The sequence below is a fragment of the Eriocheir sinensis genome, unplaced genomic scaffold (assembly GCF_024679095.1).
Source record: "Eriocheir sinensis breed Jianghai 21 unplaced genomic scaffold, ASM2467909v1 Scaffold162, whole genome shotgun sequence".
Lineage (NCBI taxonomy): Eukaryota > Metazoa > Arthropoda > Malacostraca > Decapoda > Varunidae > Eriocheir > Eriocheir sinensis.
In genome coordinates, this window is record NW_026110984.1 from 207,501 (window position 1) to 228,597 (window position 21,097).

At 39.3% G+C, this 21,097-nt stretch overlaps 1 long non-coding RNA gene across 3 annotated transcripts in view; it reads right to left on the reverse strand.

The window, feature by feature from the left end:
• LOC126990407 (uncharacterized) overlaps window positions 1-21,097 on the reverse strand; it is an 85,045-nt gene that overhangs the window by 45,563 nt on the left and 18,385 nt on the right. The window lies entirely within an intron of this gene.

Consider the following 21,097-nt stretch of genomic DNA (forward strand, 5'->3'; position numbering starts at 1 on the left):
CGTTCATAGCGAATTCGTTCATAGTTAATACTGTATGCTATGGGCAAAAGGCTAATAGGTCAATCAGCCTCTCCTAAACCTAACTTTCAGCCCTATTTTACCTGTTTTCCGGGAAAAAATGGGGTTAAACATGGAATACATTGTACACATAAAGAAAATGGTAAAAGTGACCTATGACACGTCATATAAACCATGTATTATATTCCTTATAATGTTTGTATATGGAGGAACCCATCGATGACTGACGAATTTCCAATGATGTACTTTTTCCAATAATCCTCCCCAGTGGCGTAGCCAGTGGGGGGGCCATAGGGGAGATTGCCCCCTAGGCAAATTTCTAGGAAAATTTTTTGAGACGTTGGAAGAGATTTTGACTTTGTATATTATTTGTCATAAAAATACAGATATCCCTATTGAAGAAAGGGAAGAAATACAATTTTCCCATACAAGATAGGGAAGAAATTCAGTTTTCACCTTAGAAGATAGAGAAGAAATACAGTTTCCCCATACAAGATAGGGAAGAAATTCAGTTTTCACCTTAGAAGATAGAGAAGAAATACAGTTTTCCCATACAAGATAGGATTCAGGGAAGAAATTCAGTTTTCACCTTAGAAGATAGAGAAGAAATACAGTTTTACCCATACAAGATAGGGAAGAAATTCAGTTTTCACCTTAGAAGATAGAGAAGAATACAGTTTTCCCATACAAGATAGGGAAGAAATTCAGTTTTCACCTTAGAAGATAGAGAAGAAATACAGTTTTCCCATACAAGATAGGGATTCAGGAAGAAATTCAGTTTTCACCTTAGAAGATAGAGAAAAGTACAGTTTTCCATACAAGATAGGGATTCAGGGAAGAAATTTAGTTTTCACCTTAGAAGATAGAGAAGAAATACAGTTTTCCCAATACAAGATATGGATTCAGGGAAGAAATTCAGTTTTCACCTTAGAAGATAGAGAAGAAATACAGCTTTTCCCATACAAGATAGGGATTCAGGGAAGAAATTCAGTTTTCACCTTAGAAGATAGAGAAGAAATACAATTTCCCCATAGCAGCAAGGTATTATATATTAAGCAAATTTGTGGTATTGTACTAAAGAAGTTCCTTACTAAACTACTAGTGCCTAATAGTAAAAGTTACAAATTCAGTACACTGACATATAATTAAATTTTTATCACTGTGAAAACAACTAAAAATAATGTTTTGCTATGCACATATTCTATAAATAATGTTCATCGATATTTAGCTAATAAAAACCTTTATAATATATAATATACGTATAATAATTCAATGTGTAATATTTTAGAAATCAGGACAAAAATTTATGCTATACATGTTTCTGGTTTGCCCTGCAGATGTAAAGCCCACAACACGACTCAACTGATCATGTTTATGAATGAAATATTTGATGAATATATGAAACAACGCCTCATTGATGTGTCTCTGTAGAAGGAAAGTAGTGAAGCCACCAACTGGGATTTCCATTAGTAAGGAAAGCATCACCAGGTATAATGAAGATCAGCATCAGTTCATAGTTAAAAGCCAGTCAAAGGAACAAATACAGTATACTGTAGATCTTAAAATTGGCTTGTGAGTGCAGTACATGACTGGTAAAGTTTGCAAACATCAGGCTGCTTGTTCAGAACAGTTCCTCTTGCAGTTACCTCAGATATTGGAAAATAGTCAGAAAAATAGGCACTGGCTTGCAAGTATTGCACTTGAAATGAAAACGTACCACCCTTTGATTTCTTTGTTACCTTGAAAGAAAACTCTGAATCAGTAATAGGGATGATCACTCACATACTGGAGGAAAACAAAGTCTCATGGTGCAGCTCATGATGTAGATAATGTGGAAGTAGAGATGCCACCTACAAACATAAAGCCAGAAGTGGAATAATGAAACTGGAGACGGTATTGTAACACTAAAGTTCCTTACTAAACTACTAGTGCCCTAAAAAATAGTAAAAAAGAGTTACAAATTCAAGTACACTGACCATATAATTGAAATTTTATCTATCACTGTGAAAACAACTAAAAATAATGTTTTGCTATGCACATATTCTATAAATAATGTTCATCGATATTTAGCTAATAAAAAACCTTTATAATATATAATATACGTATAATAATTGTGTTCAATGTACCAATATTTTAGAAATCAGGACAAAAATTTATGCTATACATGTTTTCTGGTCGTTGCCTGCAGATGTAAAGCCTACAACACATGACTCAACTGATCATGTTTATAAAGATGAAATATTTGATGAATATATGAAACAACGCCTCATTGATGTGTCTCTCTGTAGAAGGAAAGTAGTGAAGCCACCAACTGGGATTTCCATTAGTAAGGAAAAGCATCACTAGGTATAATGAAGATCAGCATCAGTTCATAGTTAAAAGCCAGTCAAAGGAACAAATACAGTATACTGTAGATCTTAAAATTGGCCAGTACCGAGTGCAGTACTGGTATGACTGGTAAAGTTTGCAAACATGTGGCTGCTTTGTCTTGTGAACAGTTCCTTGTAGTTACCTCTTAGATATTGGAAAATAGCCCAGAAAATAGGCACTGACTTGCAAGTATTGCACTTGGAAATGAAAACGTACTACAACCCTTGGATTTCTTTGTTACCTTGAAAGAAAACTCTGAATCAGTAAATAGGGATGATCACTCACATATTAATTGGAGGAAAACAAAAGTCTCATGGTGTGCCTTGCGATGTAGATAATGTGGAAAGTAGAGATGCCACCTACAAACATAAAACCAGTAGAAGTGGAATGTGTACTGCTGAAACTGGAGACGTAAATCAATTCTACCAAACCTACTAGGTGCAGCAGTATTACGCGGCAAGTAATAACATAAATTAATGACACTATGCTCCACCTTGCTACCTCAGTATGGAGATGAACAGACTCTTGAGGGAATGCAGAAAACTGTTGTCAAGACTTAAATCTGTTTCGAACATCAAATCAACTGGAACAGCCTATCTTTCACAGCACTGGTAGTTCTGCCATGCAGGGGAGCTGGTCAGTAGCAAAATACTCCTGCCAGCCCACTTCTGTTGCACGACGCCAGGTGGGCATGCGAGGAGCTTGCACCATTGGAAAGGGTCGCAAACGAAAAGGCAGCCTTATTGAAAAGGCCAATAAAAGACAACGCAACCTAGCACTAAACATATCTCTCAATCAGCCTAATGCGAAGAGTCATGGTTCTGGCTATTAAAAGTATCCTAACTCATGTACATCTTTTTCCAACTAACCATTCATTTTTTTCTCAATGTGTCCAAACCAGTTTCAAAACATTGCTTATCCATAGCACAGTTCCGGATAAGTAGACTACCCTTTTGTTGTCCTATAAATATGTTATGTTATGTTATCATTACCTGGGAATCTCTATAGAAATTCAAAGTGGTACACTCACACTAGCTACAATGCGTGCTGAACTTCACCTATATATCCTCTTCTCTCAAAAGATCAATTTACTTTAACTTTCAATATCACTCTATGCATAAGTACCTTTTTTAAATTAATTCACCACATTTTTAATCTTAAGATTCCCTTTTCATTGTCAGCAATGGCAAGACAGTGTCATCTGCAAACATCCAATCACGGCTAATCAGCAAAATGCAACCTCAATCTTGCTCAATATTCCCAACCTTGGCTTTATTTTCCCTCATAAAATCATCCGTAAAGATATTGATATACATGGTATGACATCACATCCCTGTCTCACCTCTCCACCTCACATATGAACATGCTCCTCTATGAAATGCCTTTTTTTTTCCCTCCATTACCCACTGTCCTCCCACACCATATATTCTAGAACTTTCCATAGATCTTCCTTATCTTCTCCCTATCATATATGTCTTCTAAGATTCACACAGGCTGCATATAGCTTTCTTACCTCTTCCCAGATACTATTCAACTATCATCTTAATTGTAAACATGTTTCATTCATGCAGTCCTTCCTTTCCTGAAACCTCCTTGCTCTTACTTAACCTTCTCTACATTATTTCCATCAGACCTTAGTCAGTCAATATTCTCCCCCATAAACTTTTCCTGGATCTTCTGAGCATCCTAATCCTTTATTGTTATTGTAATACACTCACTTTTTACTCTTGAGAGGGACAGTTAGTGTCTTCATCCACTTCTCTTGCACTTAATGGTCCCACAAGCAAGTTTATATCAATTGCATACACTCTACCACTACATCTCCATACATTTGTAATTTATGGGGTTAATCCATCATAGCCATACTTACAGTTTACAACTTGTGACATATAGTATCCTGCTTTCTCTTCTGTTCGTTTTTCTCTCTCCACACAAGCTCGCATTTTGCCTGCTCCTACACCCACCATACTCATTACTTTCTACAGTAACATCTCCAACTTCATGTTCCACACTCATTAGATGTTGAAAAATTGGTATTCCTGTTCACACCACAGTGACTCGCCTTAACACCACCAAACTCACTCCTCCTCTCTCCTCTCTCCTCTCTCTCTCTCTTTCTCCTCTCTCTCTCGTCTCTCTCTCTCTCTCTCTCTCTCTCTCTCTCTCTCTCTCTCTCTCTCTCTCTCTCTCTCTCTCTCTCTCTCTCTCTCTCTCTCTCTCTGCCTCTCTCTCTCTCTCTCTCTCTCTCTCTCTTTCTTCTTCTTTTTCTTTTCTTCTTCTTCTTATTATTATTATTATTATTATTTTCTTCTTCTTTTCTTCTTCTTCTTCTTCTTCTTCTTCTTCATCTTCTTCTTCTTCTTCACCACTTAGTTTCCTACCAAACCTTATTCATCCATCTGTTTATATACTTTCACACAAAGAAGTAAAATTCCCCTCACTTTCCTTTTCAATACCTATCCTACTCCGTCCTCCTATTTTCCCTAATTTCTCTTTCAGCACTCTTACACACATACACACACACACACACACACACACACACACACACACTTCCTGCCGCCCTGAGAGTGTATTATACTATGAGTATGAACCAAAAGGCAGCCTGTCCACATGCCACCCTGTATAGTGGGGCTATAGGGCTCCCAGCCAGTGGTACTTCTCCAATCTGTGATGCCTTATTCCCAGTCAGAATGTATGGTGAGTATCTCCCTATGTGAGTGTAATTAATGAAATATACATTTTAATTTCTTTCTTATTACTCTATGCCCCTTTCGTAATATTGTTTTAGTTTTTATATAGTACATGATGTATTATCTGTATAAATTTGCAATGACGGACAATTACCTTTAAAAATCTTTTTTTGGTACTCACTTGGGGAGCAGGGAAAATAATGTTATTAACCCTGTGTTATAATGGACATGTCATAATAATATTTCACATATCTGTATCTTCTGAGAATTAATGCGACATGTAATACCCCATTCGTTAGCTAATTAAGGAGATCTATTTATTTTTGTCCTGAACCGTAATTATGGGTATTTTGCATTCTATGTATAATGTCTATGAATAGCATGTATAACTTTTCTAGGTTGGTAATTCACTTTTACCTCCTGAGAGAGAGAGAGAGAGAGAGAGAGAGAATATGTGTGTTGTATTTACCTAAATTATGTCATTTAAATGCTCCATTTTCTTTTTACACCTTATTTTTCTTTCTTTATTTATCACGGCTGGTAACCCAACGTATAGTATTTTCCATACTCAAATAAAACTCTCTTAATAAAAACATTACGTTTCATTAGTTAACAGACATACACATTGTACACTGCGATTGTGACAAATGGGCAATAAAAAATGATTACAGGATTTATGTGACGATGTGACGTCATAGTAATGCATTCATCTGTGAAGAGCGTCTGATTGGTCGGCGGAGGGAATGACGCACTCGTCTCTGAGGCGTCTCATTGGTCGCCGGAGGGTATGGTGTTGAGTCAGTATACAGAGTGTAAAAATGCATCCCGGGGCGGTGCAGGGCGCAGCGCGCCGGGGAGCCACCAGGCGCCGGCCAGACGCTGCCTTAGCTCTCCCAGCGCCGTTGTGTGGGCGAGGCTCGCTACCACTTACGCTGCGCTCTCCAGGAGCGTCTTCCGTGTCAAGGGGCGGCCCCTCAGAGGTATTTAAGTGCGAGGGCTACCAGTGATGCCTGCCAGTACAGATCCGATTCCGATTTTCTTTTTGGTAGTTGTTCATTTTGTTCCTCTGTGTTTATGAAAGAGTGTGACGGGGAGGCCAGAGTGAGCTAGCCTGGGATTGTTTGGAACCAGGATGGAAAGTGAAGGCCTCCACAGACTCGGAGGAAAACTTACAGAGAATGATCGAGACCTTCAGGGTGTGAACGTAGACCCAAAGAAGAAAAAGAAGAGAAGTCAGGTTGCAGTGTTTAGTAATCAGTTGGCCGTGTTCTCACTTAATAATACAAGACAACGTGTTTTATGTGTAGAATTAGTGGAAGAAAGGTGAGGTGCTGGACGCCCCATATGGAGGTGGGGAGGAGAGGAGGGGAAGGCTAGCACGTGTATTAATGCCCAGGATGGAGGGACCGTTGGAGAAGGAGAGTATTGAAAGGGAAAGATGAGCAAAAAGAAAAGAAATATTAAAAAGGTGGAGTTGTTGAATGAGAGAACAGAGAATAAGAAGAGGCCTGTGAGAGAGGGAAGGAAAGGACAGACGTGACAGAGGGAATCAGAACTGTCGAAGTGGCCAAGAAAGGAAGGGGAAGGATGTGTTGAGGAGGATGACGGGGTGTGAGGAAAAACAGGAAGAGGCAAAGGAGGAGGGAAGAAAGAAAAAGACGAATGGGGATCTGAAGGAGGGAAAGGTTGCCCCAAGGAAATAAAGGAGAGGTGAGGTGGTGGAAGGAAGGGCCAAAGGAAGGAGGAGTTGAGAGAGAGAGAGAGAGAGAGAGAGAGAGAGAGAGAGAGAGAGAGAGAGAGAGAGAGAGAGAGATATGTTGTAATCAGGATGAGTTTGCCAAGGTTATGTAAGGCAGGAGAGAAGCAAGAGCGAGGGAAGGCGAGGCATCCTGCAAGAGTCAGAGATTCAAAAGCTGGAAGGCTGCTGGAAGGATTCTGGAGCAGAAGGAGGAGAAGTAAGAAAGAAAGAAAGAAAGAGAGGAGAAAAAGAAAACATATGTAAAGCACAACAATGTAGAATTTTTGCGAAAACAAAGAAAAATACATGTAGACTTGAAGTGGCGAAGAATATGATGATAAGAAAGAAAAGAAGAAGAAGAAGAAGAAGAGTAGAAGAAGAAGAAGAAAGTTCATAAAAGTAAGTACTAATTATAAGAACTTATTAAAACAAGAAGAAACAAAAATCGTAATGGAAAAGGAAAGAAAGCTGTTATGGTGAAAGAAGAAGAAGAAGAGAGAAGAGATCAGGAGAAAGGCTGATGGCGGCTGTTTCCAATCCCTAATTTTCTACTACCTCCCACTCTACTCTGTACTCTCACCGTCCAGCCATCCTCATCCTGACTTATCATCCCCATTCCTTCCTTCCTTCCTTCCTTCTGCTGCCTTGCAAACTATCGTCCTTTTGTTCCTCCTCTTCAGTCACCTCCACACCTCACCCTCACGCTCCCTCCTTCTCACCATCATTGCCGTCCCCTGTTCATTCCCTTCCTTCCTTCCTTCCTTCCTTCCTTGCACCCATCTCGTCCTTTTGTTCCTCCTCTTCGAGTCACTTTCACACCCTCACCCTCAGCCTCCCTCCTTCTCACCATCATGCCGTCCCTACATTCCCTTCCTTCCTTCCTCTTCCTTCCTTCCTGCACCCATCGTCCTTTGTTCCTCCTCTTCAGTCACTCCCCACCTCACCCTCAAGCTCCCTCCTTCTCTCACCATCATGCCGTCCTTTCATCCCCTTCCTTCCTTCCTTCCTTCCTTCCTTCCTTCCTTCCTTGCAATCTATCGTCCTTTGTTCCCCTCTTCAGTCCCACCTCACACCCTCACCCCCACGCTCCCTCCTTCTCTCACCATCATAGCTCCAAATCCCTTCATCCTTCCTTCCTTCCCTCTTCCTTCCTTCCTTCCTTCTTCCTTGCAATCTATCGTCCTTTGTTCCCCTCTTCAGTCACCCCACACCCTCACCCTCACGCTCCTTCTCTCACCATCATGCCGTCCCTACATTCCCCTTCCTTCCTTCCTTCCTTCCTTCCTCTTCCTTCCTTCCTTGCAATCTATCGTCCTTTTGTTTCCCCTCCTCAGTCACCTGCACCCTCACCCTCCACGCTCCTCCTTCTCTCACCATCATGCCGTCCCTACATTCCCTTCCTCATTCATCGTCCCCTTCCTTCCCTTCCTGCCTTCCTTGTAATCCCTCTCCTCCTCAGTTTGTTCCCCTTCTACATTCTCACGCGCTCCTCATCGCTATTCATCCTTCATCCTCACATCATCATTCTGTCATTTTCTCCCTTTATCATCCCTTCCTTCCTCCCCTTTCCTGCAATCTCTCTCCTCCAGTTACCTCCTCCTCTTCGTGGCTATCTCACATTCTCTTCATCGCTATTCATCCTTCATCACTTCATCACCCTCTCTGCGCCGCTTACCATCATCCCTTCCTCATTTATCCTCTTCTTTCCCCTTCCTTCCTTCCTCTCCATCTCTCATTGTTTTCCTGCGGGCCCTTTACCATCCCTCTCTACAAGCGTTCAATGCGTTAAGGACCTGGGGTCAAAATCGCGTCAAACCTCAAATTCTCCACATCAATGTATCGATGCAGCAAATAAGCGAACAGAATGTTGGGCTTCATTAAAAGAAACCCTTTTTATTCAAGAATAAAGATGTATTACTTCCGCCGTACAATAGTTTAGTCCTGGTCCACACTTGGAATAGTCGGTATAGTTTGGTCTCCTCACCATGCCAAGGACATTGCTGCAAATTAGAGGTGTTCAGCGTCGGCAACGCTTAAAATGATCCTCCTTGCTGCAACAAATCCTACGAAGAAAGGCTTTCCACCTTCAACATGTTCTCTCTTGAGAAACGCGTCGCCTCCGAGGAAACTTGATCGACTGTTTTAAAATACTTAATGGTTTCAATGATATAGACAGAACAAAATTGTTTATGATCGATGACACTTTGCGAACGAGGAACAATGGCAGAAAACTCAAATGTAGACAAGTAAATTCAGGACTGCACCAAGTTTTTCTTCACCAACGTTGCTGAGTGCGAGAATGGAATAAGCTCTCACCGTCATTGGTCAATGTTAACATTGATTGACTCCTTTAAAAACAAGCTCGACCGTCACTTCCTTCAACTTAATATTAACTAGAGTAGAAATGCAACGTTTTGGAGCCATCTGATTAGTATAGATTCACTTAGGTTTAAGGACAGACCACCCTAGTCTGGAGCATGGGGGCTGTGTGGTCTGATTTTCTATGTAAATCTATGTAAATCTTCCTCCATTATTATTCCTTTTACTTCCTTCTTTTCTTTTCCTTGCTTTCTTTCCTTGTAATCTCTATCCTTACTTCGCTTACTCCTCCTCCTTATCATCCACTCTGCACCTCCTTTACCATTCTTCCTCTACTCACTTTTGCCCTTCTTATTAAGCAGCTTCAATCACCCAGGAGCTCAGCCTTAAGCAGGTCGAATGACCTTAATCTTCAAACTTTAGGACGGTGTTTCAGAGGTGCCTAGCTCCTAGCCGGTGGGAGGGGGAGCAGGGGGGCAGGGAAGGCGCAGTGTGTTGCAAGGATCAAAGAGAGAGGAGATTTCACAACTCCGACGATCATTGTTATGACGTCATCAGGGAACTGATGACGTCACGCCCGCATCTCCTCCAAGGCACACGCGCGCTGGTGCCCAAAGCCATGGCAAGCATGGTAACGCACTTCTGTTACATGTTATTTCAATGCAGCAGAATATGAAACTTGTGCAGAATGAAACTTTTGTAATGAAGCTGGAACATTTATACCAAATCGAGAAAAATTAACAGAGAACAGCAAAAAAAATGCTGAAGTTGAGCTGTCACAGATGCTGTATCTCGTCCATACTATACTATATGTGTTTTCATATTTTCTTCTTGTATCCCTACCAAAATATCGGTGACTAAAACAGTAAGGAATGCCATTACCATTCTCGTATAGTGATGCAAAAACTTGCCTGTAGCCTTACATCAATCAGTAGCTCCTGAAAACCCTGGCACCTACCTGTAAATGGCACTGGAGGAGGGCCTGAATCATCCTCTGGGACGTGCAGCCTCGCCTGTCCCTGCACTCGAGCACAACACACCCCGCCACCACCAGTCACCTTCATCTTCACTGCTTTCACTATACATAACCTGCATGTATGTGGGTTTTAATGGAATATATGTACAGATGGTACATTTTGGCCCTGGCCTCAGTGCCCTTGTTGCCTTTGGTCCCCAGAGTGGCACCATCACTCCTTGGAGAGAATAATCAGTTTTACTGACGAGAGCACATAGGTATTTCAGCGTCATATTCTATCTGCCCTCTTATTATTCCTTTACTCTTCTTTTCTTCCTGGCTTTTCCTCTGTAATCTCTATCCCATTTCTCGCCTCCTCCTCCTTATCATCCACTCTACTCCTTTACCATCCTTCCTCAACCTACTTTTGCCTTTTCTTATTAAGCAGCTTCAATCACCCAGGAGCTCATTTTAAGCAGGGGACAATGACCTTAATTCCTCAAACTTTTAGGATGGTGTTTCAGAGGTGCCCAGCTCAATGGGTGGGAGGGGGGGCAGGGGGCAGGGAAGGCAGTGTAAGCCAAGGATCAAAGCAGAGAGAAGATTTCGCCTGACGTCATTGTTATGACGTCACTGGGAACGATGACGTCACGCCCGCAGATCTCGTGCGTTGAGCCCAAAGCCATGGCGAAAGCATGGTAACGCACCTTCTGTTACGTTATTTCACCGCAGCAGAAACTTGTGCAGAATGAACCTTTTGTAACAGCTGGAACATTTATGCACCAAATCGAGAAAATTAATCAAGAGAACAGCAAAAAATGCTGAAGTTGAGCTGCTCAGATGCTGTATCATCTGTCCATAATATACTATATGTGTGTATTTTCTTCTGTATCCTACCAAATATCGGTGACTAAAACAGCAAGGAATGCCGTGCCATTCTCGTAGTGATGCAAAACTAGCCTAGCCTTTACATCAATCAGTAGCCTGGAAAACCCCGGCACCTACCTGTAAAATGGCACTGAGGAGGCCTCAATCATCATCTGGGACGTGCAGCCACTACCAGGTCCCTGCACTCGACACAACACGCAACCTCGCCACCACTATCACCTTCACTACCGCTGCTTTCACCATACATAACCTGCATGTATGTGGATTTTGATGGAATATGTACAGATGGTACAGCCCTCTGGCCTCAGTGCCCTTGTTGGGTTTTTTAGTCCCTGTTAAGGCACCATCACCCTTGAGAATAATCAGTTTTTATGACGAGTACGCGGGCATTTCTTGGCGTCATATTTTTATCTGCCCGTCGACGCTGTTTTCTCCGGACAGGTTTTCTTGTCTCGGGGGAACCTGTAAAACCTGAACATTCTTCCTAAGTTCTTTGTGCCGTTGAACACCCAAACACCGCACAAACACCAATGTAAGCTTCTTGAATAAGGGGTTTGGGCTCCAGTGGCACCAGCAAACAGCTGGCGGGCGTGACGTCACAGACGCGGTGCATGATGGAAAACAAATGCTCATGAAATATCCTTCTCTCTTTGATCCTGGTGGTCGTTCTCCCTTCACCCTCCCTTACGAGAGGCTCCGGTCCATGTTCTTAAACGTACGGCTCCCACTACGACCGTTTCCAAGGCCAGAGAAGACTAGCCGGGTTTTCCGGCAGAATTTCCTGTTGAAGGTGTAGAGCGTAAACCATCATCCTTACAAGAGACTCCGTCTATTCTAATTGACGGAGACTGCCCATGGCATCCGTCTCCACTAGCCTGTGAATCAAACCTAACCTGGAGATGACGCAAACCACTGCACAAATTTGAGATCCGTACGTGTGTGTGTGTGTGTGTGTGTGTGTGTGTGTGTGTGTGTGTGTGTGTGTGTGTGTGCTCGTCCAAGTTCATGGTCCGACTATCCCAAGTTTTAACATGTTCAGTTGCCGTGGGCTGTGCTTGTGCCTGTGCCCCTCGCACCTATTTATTTATACACTCATCTGTTCACTGTTCACCAATTGATATCTCACCACTTCTTATGCCTCACTGTTAGCACTTTCTCAGAACGAGGGTTCATACTCTGGTGTTAACAACAGAGTCATTGGTGTACTCATTTTCTTCCCACCGAGAATTTCAAAACTCCTACTGACCTTCACACAGCCTGAAAGTAATCATTCACTATTGGTAGCAAGAAACTTTTGTAAACACGATAATTGGGGATGATGGAGTGCCGCTGCTGGCGGTCCTGGTTCAGTTTACTTTATTTCCATGACATAATTGAGCACCAACAGCCATATCATTAGTGTATGTGTCTTGGTACGTTTCTTAATATTGATTCTAATTGGTATATAACAACCATGATTGTTGCACAAAGATATAACGTTGGGCAGAAATTAGGCTTTTGTCTCTCCCTCTCTCCTTGGGTCGTAGTGGAGATCATGCTATGTTGCCCTGAATTTTCCTTCACCATGTCTCCACACAGCCAGCAAGCGCGTTTTTACAAGCAAAACTAATCCAGGATCAGGAAAGGCTTTTTATTTGCTCCGGGGATCGGAAACCTCATGACCTGACGTGGATGGGAAAGTCATTCTTAACCAGTCGTGGCCATAGAGAGCCGTAAAGCAGCAGGAGTGGAGTTATGGGAGGCTAACTGCTGGGCGAGTCAGCACTGTATGCAGCTGGGGTGTAGGGACAACAAGAAGGTTGGACACAGAAGGTAATGTTCCCAGTACTTCTCTATATATGTAAAATCTTTGTGAGAAGTAATGGTGGAGCTATGAAAAGATGTGAACACGTAGGAGGTTGAAGCAGTTAGGATAATTCTATCTTGTATTATTATTACCATCAATATTATTATTATTAACATTATCATTATTATTATTATATTATGAAGACATTATCATTAACATTATCATTATTATCAATATCATTATTATCACATCATTAATATTAACATTATCATTATTATCATTATCAATATTATCATTATCATTGCTATTATCATTATCATTACATAACATTATCATTATTAACATTATCATTATTAATCGCATTTTCATTACTTTTGACACTTTATCAATATTATCATTACATTGTTATTATCATTATCATTATTAACATTTATCATTATTATCATTATCATTATTATCATTATCTATTATTAACATTTATCATTATTAACATTACTTATTATTAATATTATCATTATTATCATTATCATTTATTAACATTATCATTATTATCATTATCAATATTAACATTATTTATTATTAACATTATCATTATTATCATTATCATTATTAATATTATCAATATTATCATTATCATTATTAATATTATCATTATTATCATTTATCATTATTAATTATTATCAATATAATATTTATCATTATTATCATTATCATTATTAACATTATCATTATTATCATTATCATTATTATCATTATCATTATTATTAATATCATTATTAACATTATCATTATTACCAATATCATTATTAACATTATCACTATTATCATTATCATTATTAACATTATCATTATTATCATTATCATTATTAACATTATCATTATTAACATTATCATTATTATCATTATATTATGAACATTATCATTATTAACATTATCATTATTAACATTATCATTATTATCATTATCATTATTATCATTATCATTATTATCATTATCATTATTAACGTTATCATTATTGACATTATCATTATTATCATTATCATTATTAACATTATCATTATTGACATTATCATTATTATCATTATCATTATTAACATTATCATTATTAACATTATCATTATCATTATCATTATTATCATTATCATTATTATCATTATCATTATTAACATTATCATTATTAACATTATTATCATTATCATTATTATCATTATCATTATTAACATTATCATTATCATTATCATTATTATCATTATCATTATTATCATTATCATTATTAACATTATCATTATTAAAATTATCATTATCATTATTATTATTATCATTATCATTATTATCATTATTATCATTATCATTATTAACATTATCATCATTATCATGAGTATCATTATCATTAGTATGATTATGATTATTATCATTATTATCATTATCATTATTATCATTATCATTATTAACATTATTATTATTATCATTATCATTATCATTATCATTAGTATCATTATCATTATTATCATTATCATTATTAACATTATCATTATTATCATTATCATTATTAACATCATTATCATTATTAACATCACATTTCATTAATATCATTATGATCATTATCATTATTATCATTATCATTATTATCATTATCATTATTATCATTATCATTATTATTATTATTATTATTATTATTATTATTATTATTATTATTATTGTTATTATTATTATTATTATTATTATTATTATTATTATTATTATTATTATTATTATTTTAATTTTTATTATTATTTTCATCAGTTTAATATATTTTTTAAGTTTGGTTCATGGTTTCAGCAGACTCTCAAGATGGAGAGTGTTGGATGACCCCATCCATTAGTGAGCCACGCTAGCATTTTTAGAGTGGCATTCCTTTCACTGCTCGGGTCTATGCTGTCCCTTTGGAGCTCCATTTGATCCTAGATTTCAGATTTCACCAAACTCTCTAGAGTCTAGAGAGAGTTTGGTGAAGTTCTGGATTTATAGGTATCATCAGGCAGTGCACGGGCCGGGTTGTCTTCTTCAGCCACTCTAAGACGGCTAAAAATTGTCAGGTACGTAGCGCAGCGGGTGACACCTGAATGTGGGTCTCCAGAACACCACGCCTGCATTGCTGACCTCACTCGCCAGATAATGTAATTCTGACGGCTGTACCCAAGAGAGAAATAGAGGAGATTTCACGTAGTTATTAAACAAATGCGACTTAAGAGAGTGGAAAGTGCTAAAGGTATAAAGTTATGTTATGAAGAACAGCACTGAAGGTGGGAGCCAATTGGTGCTAGGAAAAACAATAGTTTGGTAGTGATAGATAAAAACTATAGGCCTAAAAACTGAAAATAAAGGGAGGATGGGCAGGAGAAAACAGATGAGGTCAACTGAAGGACAACAAGGCAGATGTTAGAATGCTAACAATTGATGGCAACAGAGTGATCAACAAATACATGAAGTGGCAGAGGCCTTCTGGGCGGGGCCGCTGAATAGAAACAAGTTGTCTGTATAACAGAGGTGGCATGCTACCGGAAGGAGACATCTCACACTTGGGAGAGGAACTGAATAATCTAGTTCGCATTTGGAGCACAGGGGACTCCTTGAAGCACAGCCAGATGTTAAAATAAGGACATTGGCATTTGAAATACTTTAGGAAGGAATAAAAGGAATATTTGGGTTCCAGTTGGAAATTGAAAGTTTAATGATGAAATATGAGCAAAAAAGTACCTTAGAAAATTATAACAAAATTCACACGGAGGAAGGAGCTGTAATATGAAAAAGAATAAAACTCGACAGATGAGACATAAAGAAGGAAATATACCAACAGAGATGACATGGAATGTAAGAAACTGGGGAAGCTAAACTGACATACTCTCTCTTAAACAAGACCAAGCCCCTGGAGAAGTACATGGGAGGGACAGGGAGGAGAAAAAACAGAATTGTAGCTTCTGTACAGAGTAGGAGAAAGAGAATGTGGCACATCTATAATTGTGTAATGTAACAAATCTGAGGTCAGGGGAAGGGTATGTAGCCTCTGTAGTGACAGCCATGAGCAAAGAGGTGGAGCAAGGGAGTTGAAGCCAGGAATTTGTGCCTGGTGTAAGGCCAATATGGGACAGGGAATAAAAAGGATAAAATTGTTAAACTAAAATATTATTGTTTTAACACAAGAAGTTGTGGGAGAAGATGGGTCAATTGTTCAAGTGCAAGGGCTATATAGAGGCTGTGAAGAAACAGACAAAATTGTTAACTTTAAAACAGGGTTGGCGGTTTAAACCAAACGTTTTAAACAAATGGTTTAAACCATGGTTTAAGTCCAATAAAAAACAGTGGTTTAAACCAAGTAATAAACCTTTTTTTTTTTCTTTTGTGTGTATCTTTGTTAGTTTCATCAGTATTGTATTTTAACTATATGTGAAGATTTAATTATGCAGCAGGGTTGGCGGTTTAAACCAGAATTGTCAAACCAAAACCCTTCGAGGGCCAATTCATACTCTGAAGTGCCGTCATGGGGACAACAAGGTAGAAAATACATTGACAAGATTGAAGTTACCGTGATACCGTGGGCCATTTATGACTATCCGCGGGCCATGAGTTTGACACCCTGGTTTAAAACAAAACCCATCAATAAAACCAGTGTTTTTTTTATCTTTTTAGTTTCATCAGGTATTGTGGCTTTAATTATATGGTTTTAATTTTTTTTTTTTTTAATTATGCACAGTCATTTACTTCAACACCAGGCCGGATTCATCAAACCATTTACTCAGACCTCTGTTTGGTAAGTTTCGCAGTATCTCCGCCCACCCGGTAAATCGGTATTCATCAACCAGCCTCTACCGCACCTCTGGTAGGCCAAAAGTTACCACGGCTCCGAGCACCCGTAACTGAGCGTTACCGGAGGCGTGGTGCGTGAATTAATACTTCCGCCGCTCAGGTTTATTTTCCCGTGTGACTGCTTAATCGGCGGTTCCTGAACATGACAATGCAATTGCAAAAACAATCTCGGTATGCAGGAGTATGGAAACGTATAACAGTGACGGAAGTAAGTGGCGAGAGTCGTGGAAAAGACGAAGTAGAGTGACACGTAGCCGCATCGGCGATGAGTTATCCTCAGTTTTCACTTCTCTACTTATCGTGTTCCATGGTTTTTATACGCAAATATTCGACTGACATGCTTAGTAGTAGAATGGAAGTAAACAAGATATGAGGAGTACAGCCGATGTAAATACCGCTGAGTAAATCAAATGAACTGCACATTAGCGGGTCAGCTGGCAGCTCTGCACGAATCAAAAGTGGTGGTTTTTTAACTTAAATTTCCTGCGATTTTGATCTGCAACGTTAAAGACTCAAGCAAATAGTTAGCATATGAAAGAAGAAATGCAGTTCATAAGACTTGTGGAAGAGGCACTTGGAACTCTGTTGATGAAGAGTAATCAGTCAAATCATGGACTATTATTATTACCTGTTGTTGTTTAGCAGTATGTCTCTACAGTCATATTCATTGATTATTGTAATTGTGTTTTGAAATATTTAGATGTCTAGCTGACATATTAGTGTCAGAGGAGATACCATGATCATGAAGGCAGTTTTTCCAGCTATAATTATAATCAGCTCCTCAAGCCTCACATTATTCTCGGCCACCCTTGGATTTTGGTTGTTCAGATGTTAGTCGACATAGTTTCTACATACTGAGTTCTTCCTTGCGTGTAAACAGATATTAACAAATGTGTGGAAATCATTCACTCATTTACACATCCAATATTTCCAATAGATTAATAAAATAATGGTCAAAGCACAATGAGTGATGTATTATTTATTGAAAAAAATTGGGGAGGTTGCTGTGTCCTCTAACAAATGTTATTGATATGCTGGTAAAATGATATTTAACAAAAGTAATAATGGAGGAGAATTTGGGTCGTAAATGGAGGGCCAAGGGGTAAAGTAATGCTGGTGATAATTATATTTTCAGCTGTTAGTTTTATCGGATAATATTAGGTTAGTTTGGTTTTCAGGACTCCTAACCTGCAAGCAAAATATAATGCACTGTGGTGTTTATCACCTATGGACTATGTTGATTTTGCCAAGTTGGAAACAATTTTGTAAAACATTTTACCAGAATGTCAGTAGGAATTAGGAGCAAGAGACCTGTTGTTGACAAGCTACCGTGACATTTCATCCGAAGAAATGGAGACACTGTTTTAGATCTGGATGGAACGTTTGATAACAAATAGTTATTTACTTAGGTTCTATATAATTATATTAGCTGATCACTGGACTTTTTAAGTAACTGGAACAAAAGAATCCAATTCTAGCATATGAGATTATTACCCCTATATAAATTATTTTTGAAGGTGAAATGGCGCTGCTCTGGGAACTGGAACATGACAGGCTACGACGGGAAAGAGTTTTCAGAGATCGTCTCAATCTCTTTAGAGGTCAGCGATGATCTCCTCATACACTATTATCAGCTGCCCCGCCATGAAATCCTTCAGCTGTGGAGGAGATTGGACCACATATCCACAGGCCCACAAGTAGGACAAGAGCAATTCCAATTCACACACAGATCTTGGTTGCCCTGCGTTTTTTTGCCAGTGGGACATTTCAGAATGTGGTGGGTGATGTAGCTGGTATCAGTCAGTCATCAATATCAAGAATATTGAATGATGTTACTGAGGATTTGTTGAACAAAGCAAAACGATAAATAAATATGCCCCAAAATCTGCAGGATCTCATGCTTATCAAGCAAGATTTTTATGGCCTCAGTGGATTCCCTTCTGTCATAGGGGCAATAGACTGCACTCACATACCATCAAAGCACCTGCAATGCAGTTGTTTATCTGAACAGAAAGAGGAAGTACAGCCTTAATGTACAAGTTGTGGCAGACTCAAAGATGAGGATCATCAGCTTCTGTGCAAGCTTTTCCCGGGAGTGTTCGTGACTCCTACATATGGCGTCAAAGTGTTCTGCGCCAGCAATTTGTGGAGGCCAGTACGGAGACTCCCACCACTTCTTGCAGTAACCTTGCTGTATTTTGTAAAATTTAGCAGCTGTAAGAAAAACAGCATAAGTTAATGTGCCTCCATGGTGCTGTGGGTTTGTATACATTTTCACAACTGTGTGCCTGAGTTCAAATCCTTCTTTTCTGGATGATTGGTAAAATTGTTACCTGGGAAGGTGAACTGGTAACCTGGATGCTGCATTGGGCCTGTGTCCCAAGTTAATGGATTGTTACCCACCACAGGCTGAAGGGCCAATGGTATGGAGATGAGTATCGTGACCATTCAAAGCATAGCATATGCTCCCAACTTAACTCCTGTATGTTAATGTTTGGCTTTGTTATCTTCTTGACTTGTCAGATGCATTATCCTGGTTATCCTTTCGAGGGATTAATATGGATGAGTATTTAAAAAGGTTATGGAAATGCTGTCCATTCACAGTCACAGCATGTATTCTGACCCTTTTAGAACAATTCTTGCTATTTACCAACTGCTTTCCAACTTCCACACTCATGCTTGTCCAGAATCTACTGAACTTTCCTCAATGTTAAGCCCTTTTAAACTTTGTTTTTTGTAATGCTTACAAAATTCATTTATATACATAAGTGCCTCTGAAGTGTATTTACTAGCAAATATAATTTTTATGCAACCGGACAACCTGTTTCATTAGGGAAAAGTAAAGAACAAACAACAAGGAATGGACTGGTGTCATAAGAATAAAAGACAGGGTAGTATATGTTCTATTTTTATAAAATGGCCACTCATATTTTTAGAGCAATGGAAATGTAGTTATGAATGGAAAGAGACAAAGAGAATGAGAACATTATGAAATGTATACTGCATAATAGGCAGGCAAGGCCCCTGTATATAGATATCATTTGGGAGGATAAAAGAACTGGCAGAGATGATAGAAAGCCTAACCTCAAGGAAGCTGATTAAGTAAGAGAGGAGATGTGAAGTTTCAGTTGAGATTTTGAGTTAAGGATAGACCGAGGATGTTTATTGTAGGTGACAGCTGAGTGTTATTGAAAAATGGGGGATAAGTGTTTGGAAGTTTTAGAGGCGTTGAAGGGCTTGGCTTAATTGGAAGTGATAGTAAGGTATGAAGTTGAGCATTCTGCAGCCTCCATCCTGGAATCGTGTAGTTTTGGTTGGGAAGGTCTTTGTAGTCTGAAGGATTGGAATGGTCACCTGTCTTAGGCACAGGCTGCGCATGTTGGCATACTTCCAGTAGAAAGTAAAACTTAGATGTTAAAAGACAGTGGTGCTGGACGGAGTGGTTGGCCATGTTGATGGTGCTGGGTGGAGGTCTGCTGGATGGTCCTAAGGGAGGGCTGAGGAGGCATCTGTGGAGGGATCCTTTAAGGTGCAGTGGCTGTTCATCCTCGCTTTTGGGCTGGACGATAAATGGGTACCCGAGGAAGATTGGGGAAGGTAAACTGATGTAAACTGGATGTCACCCTAGCACAATGCCTTGGAAGTAATGGGATCTTTTTCACCGCAGGCTCAATGTGCTGTAAATGAACTTTGAGGCCACACGCAGCTATAGCGTATGGTCCCATTGTAGATAATAGTGTCTTAATACTACCCTCTTGAAAGAGCTTAAGTAGTAGACAGGAAGATATACAAACAGAAAAAGGCTGTTCCAGAATTCACCAGCTTAAGGGATGAAAGCATTAAGGCGCTGGTTAACTTTCCATAACAAAACAACCACTGCAAAGATGATGTTAGATGAAAAATTAGTTTGTATTCTGATCCTTGCAGGTGATTCTGGTTATCCTCTAGAGCCCTTCCTAATGACACCAGTGAGCCAACCAACAACTGATGCTCATCGTGCCTATAACCGCAGCCACTCCAGGACACGTGTTGTGGTGGAACAGACTTTTGGGGTATTAAAATCTCGGTTCCGTTGCTTGCATGGGTCAGGTGGCAGCCTTCAGTATGACCCAGTCAAGTGTGCCAAAATTGCAATTGCATGTATGCTATTGCATAATATTTGTATCAGTAGAAGAATTCAATTAAATGAACCTTTACTAGAGATTGAAAACATGGAAAATGATGCCTACAGAGGAAATGAAGACACAGGGCAGGCTCGACGAAGGGGTTTGATTGACAATGTCTTTTCATAGACAGTGTTGTTGGTTGGAATGTGTATGTATGCTATTGCATAATATTTGTGTCAGTAGAAGAATTCAATTAAATGAACCTTTACTAGAGATTGAAAACATGGAAAATGATGCCTACAGGGGAAATGAAGACACAGGGCAGGCTCGACGAAGGGGTTTGATTGATAATCTCTTTTCATAGACAGTGTTGTTGGTTGGTTC